The sequence below is a fragment of the Pinus tabuliformis genome, chromosome J, assembly GCF_031772625.1.
Source record: "Pinus tabuliformis cultivar Carrire ecotype Pingquan chromosome J, CPIR1, whole genome shotgun sequence".
NCBI classification, from domain to species: domain Eukaryota; kingdom Viridiplantae; phylum Streptophyta; class Pinopsida; order Pinales; family Pinaceae; genus Pinus; species Pinus tabuliformis.
Genome location: NC_142295.1, coordinates 365,750,471 through 365,763,559, shown reverse-complemented (window position 1 = coordinate 365,763,559; position 13,089 = coordinate 365,750,471). Strand labels below are relative to the sequence as shown.

General features: G+C 40.0%; 1 pseudogene; it reads right to left on the bottom strand.

Annotated features, from left to right (window-relative positions):
• Positions 1 to 10,780: 10,780 nt before the first annotated feature.
• On the bottom strand, positions 10,781 to 12,185 carry LOC149227262 (putative E3 ubiquitin ligase SUD1 pseudogene; annotated as a pseudogene).
• Positions 12,186 to 13,089: the final 904 nt, after the last annotated feature.

The window sequence follows — 13,089 nt, the reverse complement described above, 5'->3', positions numbered from 1 at the left end:
CAGTGAAGCCCGGAATTGTTGAGAACATTCATATAGGTGCCTCGTGTACAGAAGAAGAAATTCAAACTTACAAGGCCCTATTCCAAGAATTCCGCGATGTGTTTGCCTGGTCTTACGAAGAAATGCCAGGAATCGATCCCGCCATTGTTGTTCATGAAATCAAGACCTACCCGGACGCTAAACCCGTCCGGCAACGGTTGCGTCAGATTCACCCTAGAAAAGCGGCTGCGATTAAAGCAGAAGTCGAAAAGCTGTTGAAAGCAGGTTTCATTTATCCGATCCCGTTAACGGATTGGGTATCGAATATTGTTCCGGTTAACAAGAAACAAGGAACAATAAGAATCTGTATCGACTATAGGGATATAAATCGAGCTTGTCCAAAGGACAACTATCCCACGCCCTATATCGATCAAATAATTGATGATTGTGCCGGAAGTGAAATTTTTTCCTTTATGGATGGTTTTTCGGGCTATAATCAAATCAATATTCTACCTGCCGATCAACCAAAAACGGCATTCATTTGTCCATGGGGGACATTTTCTTATTACAAATTACCTTTTGGGCTTAAGAATGCTGGAGCCACTTTTCAACGGGCCATGTCTTACGCATTTCATGACATCAAGCACATTGTGCAACTGTACCTTGATGATTTGCCTGCTCATTCTTTACATCGAGCTGATCACCTTGTCCACTTACGAGCAATCTTTATGAGGTGTAGGCATTATCGTATTCGGTTGAATCCGCACAAGTGTGTATTCTGTATAGAAGCAGGTCGATTGCTGGGATTTGTTGTTTCAAAAGCCGGCATTCGTGTCGATCCCTCGAAGGTTGAAGCTATCATCAAATTACCTCCTCCTTCGAGTTTGCACCAACTCCAAAGTTTGCAAGGGAAAGCAAACTTTTTATGCCGATTCATTCCGAACTATGCCGAGGTCACTAAGGGTTTTACTCGGTTGTTGAAACAGAACGCTCAATTCTCTTGGGACGAGATTTCTCAGCAATCTTTTGATGCGCTTAAACACGCGTTGACCCATGCACTGTTGTTGTATCCTCCCAACTACAACCAGGACTACTTCTTATACCTCGCAGCTTCGCATTCCACTATTGGAATGGTGTTAGTCCAGGAAGACGAATTCGGAACGGAACATGTGATATATTATCTTAGTAGGACATTAAATCCCACTGAGCTAAAATATTCGCATGTGGAGAAATTGGCCCTGGCAGCCATTCAAGCTGTCCAATGTTTTCGTCACTACATTCTTCTCCGTAAGACTACAGTCATTTCGGATTGCAACCCTATGATTTATATTTTGACTAGACAACTGCTAGGGGGCAAGTACTCTAAATGGATCATGATCCTACAAGAGTTTGATTTGGAGTTCGAAAAGTCTAAGTCTAAGAAATCCTTAGTTTTTGTGGAATTGATGTGTGATTTCCCGCGTGCTGACATAGAGACTGTGGCAGAGGAGTCCATTGCGGACGAATCTTTGTTTCTTATCAGTACTTTAGATCCGTGGTATGGGGACATAATCATCTATCTCCAAACCAAAACCTTTCGGCCTGAAGCTTCAAAGTCAGAGCATCGAAAAATTCGGTTTCAGTCCTAGCAATAAAAAATTATTGGAGAGACTCTTTATCGCCGGGGGGCAGACTTGGTTTTTCGACGTTGTTTAACTCACGAAGAGGCTGAGAGGGTTTTGAATGACTGTCACTCTGGAGCGTGTGGCGGTCATATGTCTGGGTATGCCACAGCTCAGAAGGTGTTGCGTGCTGGCTATTTCTGGCCGTCCATGTTTAAAGATTGTATCATTGCGGTCCGACAATGCCACAACTGTCAAATGTTTGATCGCAAGATGCGCACACCACCTGCTCCTCTCCACCCTATAATTGTCGTTGGTCCTTTCGCCAAATGGGGTATCGATTTTATTACTTGTAACCCTCACTCGGCCGGGGGGCATGCGTATATCATCCTCGCGGTTGATTATTTTATTAAATGGGCCGAGGCGATGCCTACATTCGACGCAAGCGGGAAAACAGCTGCAGTTTTCGTATTCAATCACATTATAACTAGGTTTGGTGTCCCGCAAGCGATCATCACTGACCGTGGGAGCCATTTTCGAAACATCATGATGACTGAGCTTACAAGCCAGCTTGGTTTGCACCACGATAGCTCTACTCCTTATTATCCGCAAGCCAACGGTTTGGTTAAGTCTATCAACAAAGTTCTCGTTATCATGATCCGACGAATCATCCGTATTCATCGGTCGAATTGGCATAACATGTTATTTTTAGCGCTATGGGCATACCGAACTTTAGTAAAAACTTCAACAGGGTTCACTCCTTTCCAGCTAGTTTATGGCTTGGAAGCTGTGTTGCCCATTGAATGCGAAATCCCATCACTTCAAATGGCTGTCAAACTACTTCCAGCTACTTCCGAAGAGGAGAAGCGTTTATTATACTTAGCTCAATTAGATGAGACTCGACGTGACGCTGCATTGGCAATCGAGACTCACGCGAAGCGAATGAAAGCTCAGTATGATAGAAATGTGACCCCTCGAAGTTTTTCGGAGGGAGACCTAGTGCTATTATATGATCAAGCTAACGATAAACTAGGTGCTGGAAAATTCGTTCCTATGTGGCATGGGCCCTACATTGTCAAGCGAAAGCTAGCAAAAGGGGCCTATGAGCTGGTTGATTTTGACGGGGACTCTTTGGGTAAACCCAGAAATGGACTTTACCTAAAGAGGTATTACGCTTAAAATGATGGGTATGGAGAATTTTTAGTTAGGTTAGGTTTTTCTTTCTAGCTAGTGTGTTGGTTAGTTTAGACAGTGTGCTTAGCTTAGAAAGTGTGTTTCTCGTCGTTATTCTGGCTTATCTTGGTTTTACTCTTGATATTGCAGATGTCGACGCCTCTCCAAACATACATTGGATTCGCTGATGGTGCTTGTCGTAGTACACGAAATATCTCTTCCGCAGCTTGGGTTATCTATTCGCCCTCTGACGAGTTAGTTTCTATGCATGGGGTGAGCCTCGGTCAAACAACGAACAACATTGCAGAATACAGTGCAGTGGTTGAATTATTGTCTGAATCTATTTCATTTGGAATTCGACGTTTGATAGTGAGGTTAGATTCTGAACTCGTTGTATTACATCTTAATAGAGTATATGCCATTAGAAATCCTGTGTTATTAAGATTGTTTTTGAGAGTGCGTCTCTTGGAACGTGAATTTGATTACATTGAATATCAGCATATTCCAAGGTCTCTAAATACATTAGCAGATGCAATTGCTTCTCGAATGTTGGATAGACATTTACGATAATCATACAAGTAAATTTAAAAACATTTCATCACACATGTTTAACAAGATAAGCCGGTAATAATGATATATATATAGATAGGAGTGTGTCAAAAAATATACATCGTCTTCGATCATAGGTTGAAAAACACCTTATGATCGGCAAAAATGATAAGTACAAAAAACCAAAAATGTCACATGTGTCTACAAAGTGACCATCCAATCACTGGTGGTGCTCCCTATACGACACCACTGCACGGGCTACCCTACACAAGAACCTCCTAAAAGGTCCAGGGACTGCGACTACATAGCGCTGAAGTCTGATAGGAATATCATCTATGGTAGTCTCAGGTATATCTGCCGTCAGACGCTCTAGATCCTGCTCCAACTCAGCTAGTGTCTCTGCAGCCGCGTCCTGTGGGGCCGGTACCGGTGCAACTGGATGTCTCCTCTCGAAAGGCCGGAGGTTGGCTGGGCGCTGTGGACCAACATCTGCATTTTGAAAATTTTTACTGTCAGTTTTGAGACGATATATATAAAAAACAAAAAAAATAGATAAATTAAAAACTTGTGAAAAATGAAGTACCTCTGTCGTCCCATTGTTCTCCCTGTGGAAGAACCATGTCCGGATCACCTCGAAAATCTACTCCGGCGTACGGAAAGTCCTGGATCGCAAAAACCTGGTCCTCTAACCAGTGAAAATAACCAGCAGGGAATCGAACTACTGCCGCTCCCTCGTCAGGATGTCGGGCCATCACCGTAACCCATCGTATCAACTTTGGCTCCCGAGGACCCAAGATATCAACAGTGAGATGCTGAGGGATCAGCATCGGAACTCTCTCTAAGGCAAAGCTCACAACTAGAGGCCCATATCCAAAGGTCTTCAGTTGTCCGTTCTTTGCCCTAGTCAGTTGGCCCTTCATATTGGCCGACACAGCATCGCACCAGTTGAAGATGGTGCCTCGGAAGCAGTCAATCGCCATCCGCATTTGGGACCCGGTGGCGATATGTAAAGCGGCTGCGCCGCAGAGTCTGGTAACCGTGAAAGCTATCACCATGAGTTCACGTCGGGAGATGTATTTGATTTCTATCCCTTTGTCATGGTTTTGATTGTTGCACCACTCTGCCCGGAGACTAGCAAGGGATTGGCCACCCGGCCTGGTCCCGGATAGAGAGAGTTGCTCGCCCCTATTTGGCAAGCCAGTGAGAAAGTATATGTCAGAGGGCTCTATCTCGAGCTGGTGCCCTCCGATGTAAAAGCATTGCTCCTGAACGTTCCACCTCTCGACCAGCCACTCCAAGAATCTCACCTGAGCCCTCATGCCAGGTATGGCCCAGTATTTGTATAGTCCGCATGCTTTTAGGGCATCAATGGAAGGTTGATGATTTATTGCGGCCAAATCAACGTCCTCGTGTTCTCTTTCTCTCCAATCTAGCATGGTGAGTGCCCTACACACCAAGAAACAATGATTAGAATTCATTTAGCAAAATTTGAATGGTTAAATTTGGGGTTTGGGGTTTGAAAATCCGCCTTTCGCGGGGTACGCACCCCGCGTTTAGAATACAGAGCGGCGGTACGCAGCTGGCCTGAAGGTGGGCTGCGTACCCCGACCATTTTCCTATGTAGGAAAAGGTCGGGGTACGCAGGTCACCCATGGGGCACCTGCGTACCCCGAAAAGCGGACCCTAAAACCTAAAACCCCCTAAAAAATCAAACTAAAGCCTAAAATGAAATTTTAATCGGATGAAATTGAAGAGGAGGATGTTGTGAAATACCTGGAAGAGACGGCGTTCGATTCTGACGGTCGGATTCTCCGCAAAGTCCACGGGAAGTTTCTTGCCAAAAGCCCTTTTCTCAACCTCAACAGTAAAATGGTAAAAATGACATGGTAAAAAGTCTTTTTATAGGTTTTTTGGATGAATGAATGCTAGGTTTGTTTATTTTTCACCATGGAAGGATATTTTTCAATGTATTTTTGCCTATCTTAAACAGGTATGAGTAATGTGTTGTTTTTGTGCAGGACAAAGGGATTTAGAGGGAAAATTGTCGTTTTTCACGAACCAAAACATCAGAGTCATCTTTTAAGCCCTTTTCTAACTCCTTAAACATGAAAAGATTGTCGAGCGTTTCTTTTACACTCGTTAAAACGGAATTAAAAGACGGTCCCCTTATAGCCCTTTTCTGACCATAAAAACAGGAAAAGATTGTCGGGTTTTTGTCATTTCAAACTCGATACTGGAAATAAAACGACGTGTCCTTGATCGCCTTTTACTTTTCAGGTCAGTGGCACTAATCATGAAAGTACTCCTTGGTCGCAAGATCAAGCGGTTCTCCCAAGTATTATTTTATACTTTTTCGGGCTTGGGGGACACAAATTTACGAAAAAGTTCAACCTGGAGTCTTCTTAAGTTTTTCAGACTCTCTAAAAGTGAAAAACGCCGAGTTTCTCCTATACTGGACTCGTTAAAATTTCACAGTAAAGGACCTGTTCAATTACAAACGGGAACGAACCGCTCCTTCCTAGGGTTCGAATCAAAACTAGGTTGGACTCATCCGAAGGATGAGCTTATAATCAAGCATATGTTATCCTCCTCAAGCTTGTTAAAAATAAAGAGGTACTTGCCAGAAATGGTGGGGGAAAAGAGAGAAGAATGAGCCTATTTGTTATCCTTTGTCACAGAAGAAACCTTATGACCACTCTTGAACACGACACTTTTCATTCACCTGGGTTGGGAAATCCTTTGCCTCACAGTTGATCAAACCACATTGAAAGTCTTTAACCAGGTTCCGGGGATTAACTTTGAGTCATTCATCACCAAGCCATCTGTTGTGTCGTTATGTGTTCAAGAGGTCTGCAAACAAAACTTTCATCTGCAAAATACTTTGTCATCCATTTTGACCATCCCTGAGTCAATCCTTACAGCAACATTTTCTCCAACTTGAACTATGATTTCGTGTTGTAGGCTTGCCTGCAACGAGTCGCTTTCTATCAACATCAGCACATTACCTAGAGAGATGACTTAGAAATCGTCAGTGCCTTGAAGCCTGCATGCATCAATGGCAGGTTTCTCGCCTTTGACGTCAGTTTACATCATTGACTTTCGATCGAAGGACTCCGTGAAATGTTCGACATCAACTCATTCATTCACATCTCATGGATTGTACTGGGTACTTTGAGAACCATTGACATCACTGGTGGTCTCTCTCACACTTGTTAACAGTTTACATCATTGACTTGTAATCAAGTGGTTTCTACCATGTTCGACATCAACTCATTTATTCGCATGGCTAGAATCGTACCAATTCGGGAAGTAGAAATGAAGACCCTGGATCTAGTTTCCACCATCCAGGCTGCGAGGAGTTTTGTATTCATTATATAGTAGACCAATTATAAACAGATGGCTGCGTCCATACTGTGTCTACACAAGTCTATGATTATGATGTACTGCAAAATCATTCCTGTATCAGAGCAGTAGTTAGTCTGTTAGTTAAAGTTTTTTGATCTGAGTATGGGAATGCCTACCTCAGCGATGATATAATCTTATACATGTATTTTGTGTTGAAAATTGCAGGTTCTGACCGGGCTCTCCACGAGATAATCCTTGAAATGATAAAGCGCTTCACCCTTCCTAGATAAAACAAAACCCTAATCTACTACAGGCTTCGCACTTTAGGGGGAAATCTGTTACACTAAAAAATGTCACCATGGCTATGTACAGTTAGTATGGCTCTATCAACAGTCATGCTATCCTCCTGGGCAAGTCTTATGCCTCTGCTCTCCATGTCAAACTCCAAAAAGAGAGAAAGTCTTTGTAAATGTGTTTATCTCTGGGTACGCAGGTTCTCTCAGCCTTACCTGCGGGTACGCACCTAATGTTCACAAAAGCTGCGTACTTGTACGCTCTGTATGTAAAGGGGCAGGTGCGTACCCCTGTAAAGGTCAAAATGCGCAAGTTTCATCTTTAAAAAGTTACTTGTGGTCATTTCTAGAGCATTCTAGAAGGTTGTTCGACGTGTATTGAGCGCCTCCAGATGGTTCATGTACCCCTATGAAAGAGGAACTTATCCCATCAAGAGGGGAGCTATCCCATCCAAAGAGGGACTTATCCCATTGATGGTGGACCTGATTAACTTCCTCTTGAGCACTATAAATACAGGCATTGGGCTAGAAGGAGGGGAGGTTGAAAGCTAAACATTTCTAAGGGTAGATGCTGCTGGAATTAGGACTCCCATTTAGAAGCTTGTGAGGAGAGATTCCCATCCTTACTTGTTCCATTTGGAAGTGGGTGAGCTTTGTCAAAGTAAAGGAGAACTCTTGATGGACCCTGGGAGGGACTTGCACAACACCAAGGCTCAGGTTTTAATTGTTCCTTTTGTTTCCTATTAATGCAAATGAGTCCATTCTTCTCAATAACTTGTTATTTATGAGTTGTTTCATGTACTCCTTGGTCCACATGTTAAATATGTTTTATTTTATGAGATTATCAAGTGCTATTTAATCGTTTGATTGTTAGTGAATGCAGGTTTTGAAGTGAAGGAGGAGCTCATCCGGATCGGCGAGGCTGGACTACTACAACAGCGTTGGACTACAGGTAGGATCTAAACACTTGATTTCTTGTATGGTAAATGCATGTTTAGAGAAGGATTGCTCTTGTTTGTCTTGTTTGTCACTAGAGAGTCTTAGGCTCCTAGGGAGGTTGGTTGTGTTCGCACTATCGACTCTTTCCGCTTGACAAAGACCCTATGAACACATCAATCCTATGCTCCTCTGGAATATCTTTTACCCTTATGTTCAATTTTTGGAACTCCTCAATGTGCTCCATTACTGAACCCTTTTGTTTGAGACTTATCAATTGGCTAAAAAAAGTGTTACTTTTTGTATCTTCATAATGTGCTATCAATTCTTCTGTAAAAATTGCCCAAGTGATAAATTGTTTACGAGAGCAAAGCCATTGATACCATACAAACTGATTTGGTTCCAAATATACAGTTTCCATACGTACCTTTTGTGTGTTTTGCACATTATTGAGATCGAAGAACTGCTCCATCTGTAATATCCATGTGGCGGGATCCTTGCCATCAAACTTCCTTATATCGATTTTTGGAATATGGTGGGTCTTCAATCCAACATTAGAGTCTATGTAATCATGATTAACATTACTTTTGTTCACATCATGAGTTTCCTTTACAACCTTTTCACCATTAGTAAGTATTTCTTGTAGAAAATTTGTCAAATCTGCCTTCAAATATGCCATGTCTGTCTTCAAATCTGCCATGTCTCTCTTCAAATCTATCTTCGAATAATCCATCTTAGCTTCCATGCCCTTTATCTTAGATTCCACGCCATTTATCTTAGCTTTTGTTAGCTTTTGTGAGCGTGACATTTGTTGCACTTGTTCCTGTAATTTTGATATATCATGTAGCATTTCTTCCTCTTCTTCATGAGTCATGCTAGAGCTTTTAGGTTCCTTACTAGGTGTTTGCATTTTCTTTCCTCGGGGCATCAGTTACCGATAATAATGCTTTACTATGCCCTTTGAATTCCTTAAACCAAGCTTACACAAAAATTTAAAAAAAACTACACACATTTTTTCACTTTATAGAAGCCTGATATTGAATATGATGTATCTCTATAATTTCGGATCATCCAGTTCTGAAATTGTGACCTATAGTAGCCTTTTGCGTCCTCTTTCCAACGCCAGAAGTCTGACCCAAATTGGATTCTCCAAGGAATAGTTATGTGAAATCTCCCACAGTGACTTGCTTTTAGACTAGTTCAGTAGAGCTAACTTGTACGACGTGCCACGAGTCACTATTTCAACCTTTGGATCTGAAACATGCATACAAGAAACTACAGTCCGTCCTCTTTCTGTACCTTCTTACGAAATTTCAATCCAATCCCCAGAGAGAAAGTTATGATTATTTTCCCCAGGTCACCTATTTTGAATGTAATTCAGGAGTCTGCAAAAAGACCAACTTCCTCAGATCATATCTCCGCAAATATCGCGCAAAAACTCTGAAATTCGAACCCAAGGTTCAACACGATTTCTTCTCAAATGGGTTTTTTTTACGACTTCTGAAACGTCACAGAAAAAAAGTTATAGCAAAAATGCCACGATGACCTGTTTGGAGCAGCGAAACCCTAGAATCCAAAGCTCCGATACCAAATGTTATGAAACCAGCTCAAAAAAAGATAGAAAAGATAGATCAACTCCTTAGAATTCAGCCTCTTTGAGGGGGAAACCTCCTTTACATTACATAAATGAACAATTCTTGGATGATACAAATGACAAAACCTCCTTTCTATATATAGGAGTCTAAGGAGTCACAATATAATCCAGCCGACCTAACAATAATAATATAAAGCCACAAAAATAACAATAGAGGGATTCTATGGGGCACATAAATAACAACATGGGGGTAATAGGGGCACAACAATATAAATAAGGGGTATAACTACAATAGTAATGGGGTAATCACTAGTATTATAGGGACCCAACAACTTATCTCACAAACCATGTTTGATTTGAACCCTTCCACATTTTATTATGGAAATATTTGTATAATATCATAGTAGCTTTGAAACTGGTGAAATTTAAAAAACAGTATCCTAGGTTGCATCTATTTCTGAAATCAACTGGTAAGTGCACAAAATCAAAGGAAGACTCAACTTCATTTGAGTTCACACTAGTGAAGACACTTTTCGTTATCATTGTGGAGAAATAGTAAGGAAGCACTTACCCAAAAATTAAACCAATGAACACTTTTTCGTGTCAAGACATCTACAGTTTGAATTGCAACATGGCTGACAAAGGCTCCAAAAATTGAAAATGTTACCAACACAGTTGAACCAATAGAAAAACCCTTTCCAATGGCGATAATGGTGTTTTGAGTTGCATCAAGGGCATCATTCCTTTCATGGATGTTATGTCTGATTCCAGCCATCTCAATAATTCCACTAACATTGTCGCTTATGGGTCCATATACACCAATGTCTAATCATTATTGTAATATCTTTAATCATGAACAAAGAAGCTACTGCAATACCATACTTGGAAGCAAAACTAAAATTGATAAAAATTCTTACTGCAATTACAAATATGGAAACACTAACAAATTTGTATCCCAAATCCAACCCAAATATAACATTAGTTTCCTCTCCCATAATGCTAATGGTCATCACTACTGTGGATATAATAAGGGATTGTTTCAATGAAGGCTCAATTTCCTTCACAACCTTGATCTCAAATATGTCAGTTGCAAACATAGTTGTGACTAAGTAAGTAATGATACCCCTCAAAATAATGAGCAAGGGGTAGCACATGGTAGTAATATCATGATAGTTTACAAATTTTTATATGGATGAAACAACTAGAGTTGCACAGGAAGATTCAACATAGTACCCAAATAGATATCATCCCATACGAGTGATATATCTAACATTGTCACCAAGCATATTAACAATGACAACTAGTGACAACTAGGTTGTGTGTATCGTCTTCAGGAATGTTCTCTCAACCTTTCCAACAAGATCAATACCTACATATGTTGCTTTGGTGTAAATACCATCAACTACAGTGCCATCGAAGAACCTCCAACACCATAACCCTAGCACGAGGCATCCTGACCAGGAAAACTGATAAACTATAAAATTTACAATAAGAGAGTACCCAAACAAAGGAAACAAACCATAAGCAAAGGTATATGGCACACAAAGTGCTATAAAAAAATTTACAAGTATTGGTGATAGAATTTGCTGAAGTGCCCATAATCCAAGTAAGCAAAAAAACCCATTTGTTTTAACTTCTAGAACTTTATTCACCAGTTGTCATCTATAAGGGTTGCCATTTAACCCAACAATACCAATTTCATCCATATTTTGAGAAATATAAGCCCGAAATCCCAATCATGATAGAGAAGAAACACAGGAATTTATCCATAGGAACCTGCAAAGGGACTACCACTAGCATATTGAACGAAAATTTGATCAAAACATATATCACGATGGTCCATAACATAAGAATACAACTTTTCATGACCATTATGTAGCATTTTAAGAACTGCATGAAAATAACTATGAAGCTATGAACTCATAAATAATCTATTAAATATCCAACTCCAATTGCTACAACCCAAATGACATAACATTGATACTATTGAAGGCATAAGGATTATTGCACTTAATGCCATGGGTAATTGGAAGCTATGGAATTGAAGCAAGCATTACTTTCCCTAAAAATATTTGTTGAGTTGAAGTAGAGCATGGTTAACCATGCCCAAAATAACAACAATAAAATGTGGATAGTAAATTTATATTCTTATAATCATCTTGTTCATCTCCATCATTCACCTCAAAAGTAACACCCTCGTTTTCATGCACCATCCTCCCGATAATCCCAACAAGAAGAAGTGCTACTCTATGGCGATTATGTTCTTGGACACCACGAGGACAACCATCTTGTAACCATCCTTGTATTGGGGTTTGGTTAGAGGAATTCAAACAATCTAAGCATCTAACAAGTAAAAAAAAAAAAACAGTGGAAAAGAACAATCTTAAAATTTGCTCGTGGCCTGAAGGGATCAATGGAAAATGGAATACAAATATGAAACAAAACCATGTTCACTAGGATCTCTATAAATGGATATAGCATCGAAGTATCCAAAGGGTATAGGGAATGTGTCAAAAATATTATGAGTTTGAATGGTAGGAATATCAATGAAACAATCAAGCTTTCATAAACCACAAAAGGAAGCAAGACCCTTCATGCATGTTTTGAGATCTCAAAATGGATTATAATTTGGATCGGTAGGATCTTTGAGAAATTACAAAACACCAATACCTCTCGAAGAATGCTAACAAATATGCTTATTTGTAACATATACATAATGTTTATCGATAACCCATACCCTGTAGGATTTTATCATCAAATCACCTAGCTTTGATCAAAACCAACTTTAAACCCTAGTTTCCATGGGGTTATAACTCACTCTGATACCACTGATCCAAAGAGGAAGGAGACTAAATATCACCACAAGACAAAAAATAAAATAGAAAGAGAAAGATAACACTCAACTCAAAACGAGAAATGATTTTACATCTACATTGTGGAGTCTTCCATGTCCTATTTAAAGGTGAGGCCCTTATTTATAGTACTTTCAGTGCTTCCTTGAGTTACGTCATTCAATACCATGGGTAAAAACCATGGGTGGATACCACTTTCCATTCTGATCACTCATGGCTTCTCATGGCCCGTATCGAGTCTTCACCTCTTCTTTAACTACTATTATATTATAATTACAATTATTATGTGTCTTTTTCCCATTTCCATTTGCATACCCATATAGGGTCTAATGACATAATTGGTTATAATTACAGTACTAGTGAGGGAGGGTTAAGTCTTGGGGATGATACAAATGGCCTTAAGCTCAATGTTGACAAAACTTAATTGAGGTTCTATGAGACCTTGTTTAGCTTGGGTACCATATTTAGAATGAGGCAAAATTCAAAGTAGTTTTCCTTGGGATATGTGTTTCATAGAAAAAATAAAATAAATAAATAAAGAATCTAAATAACAATGAGAAGGTGCTACAAGAAATTAAGATAGAAGGAATTATCAACCAAAAACATTGATAATTAAATAAATAATCATTGGCCCAATCGAAGTAGAAGAGTCATTAGATATAAAAATCCAAACTCTTGTGAAAGGAACCAATATAGGCCTAGTCAACAACAAAAAATGCAAATACGGTAGAAATAGGAATACTTTTATATGTTGAACTACAAACAAT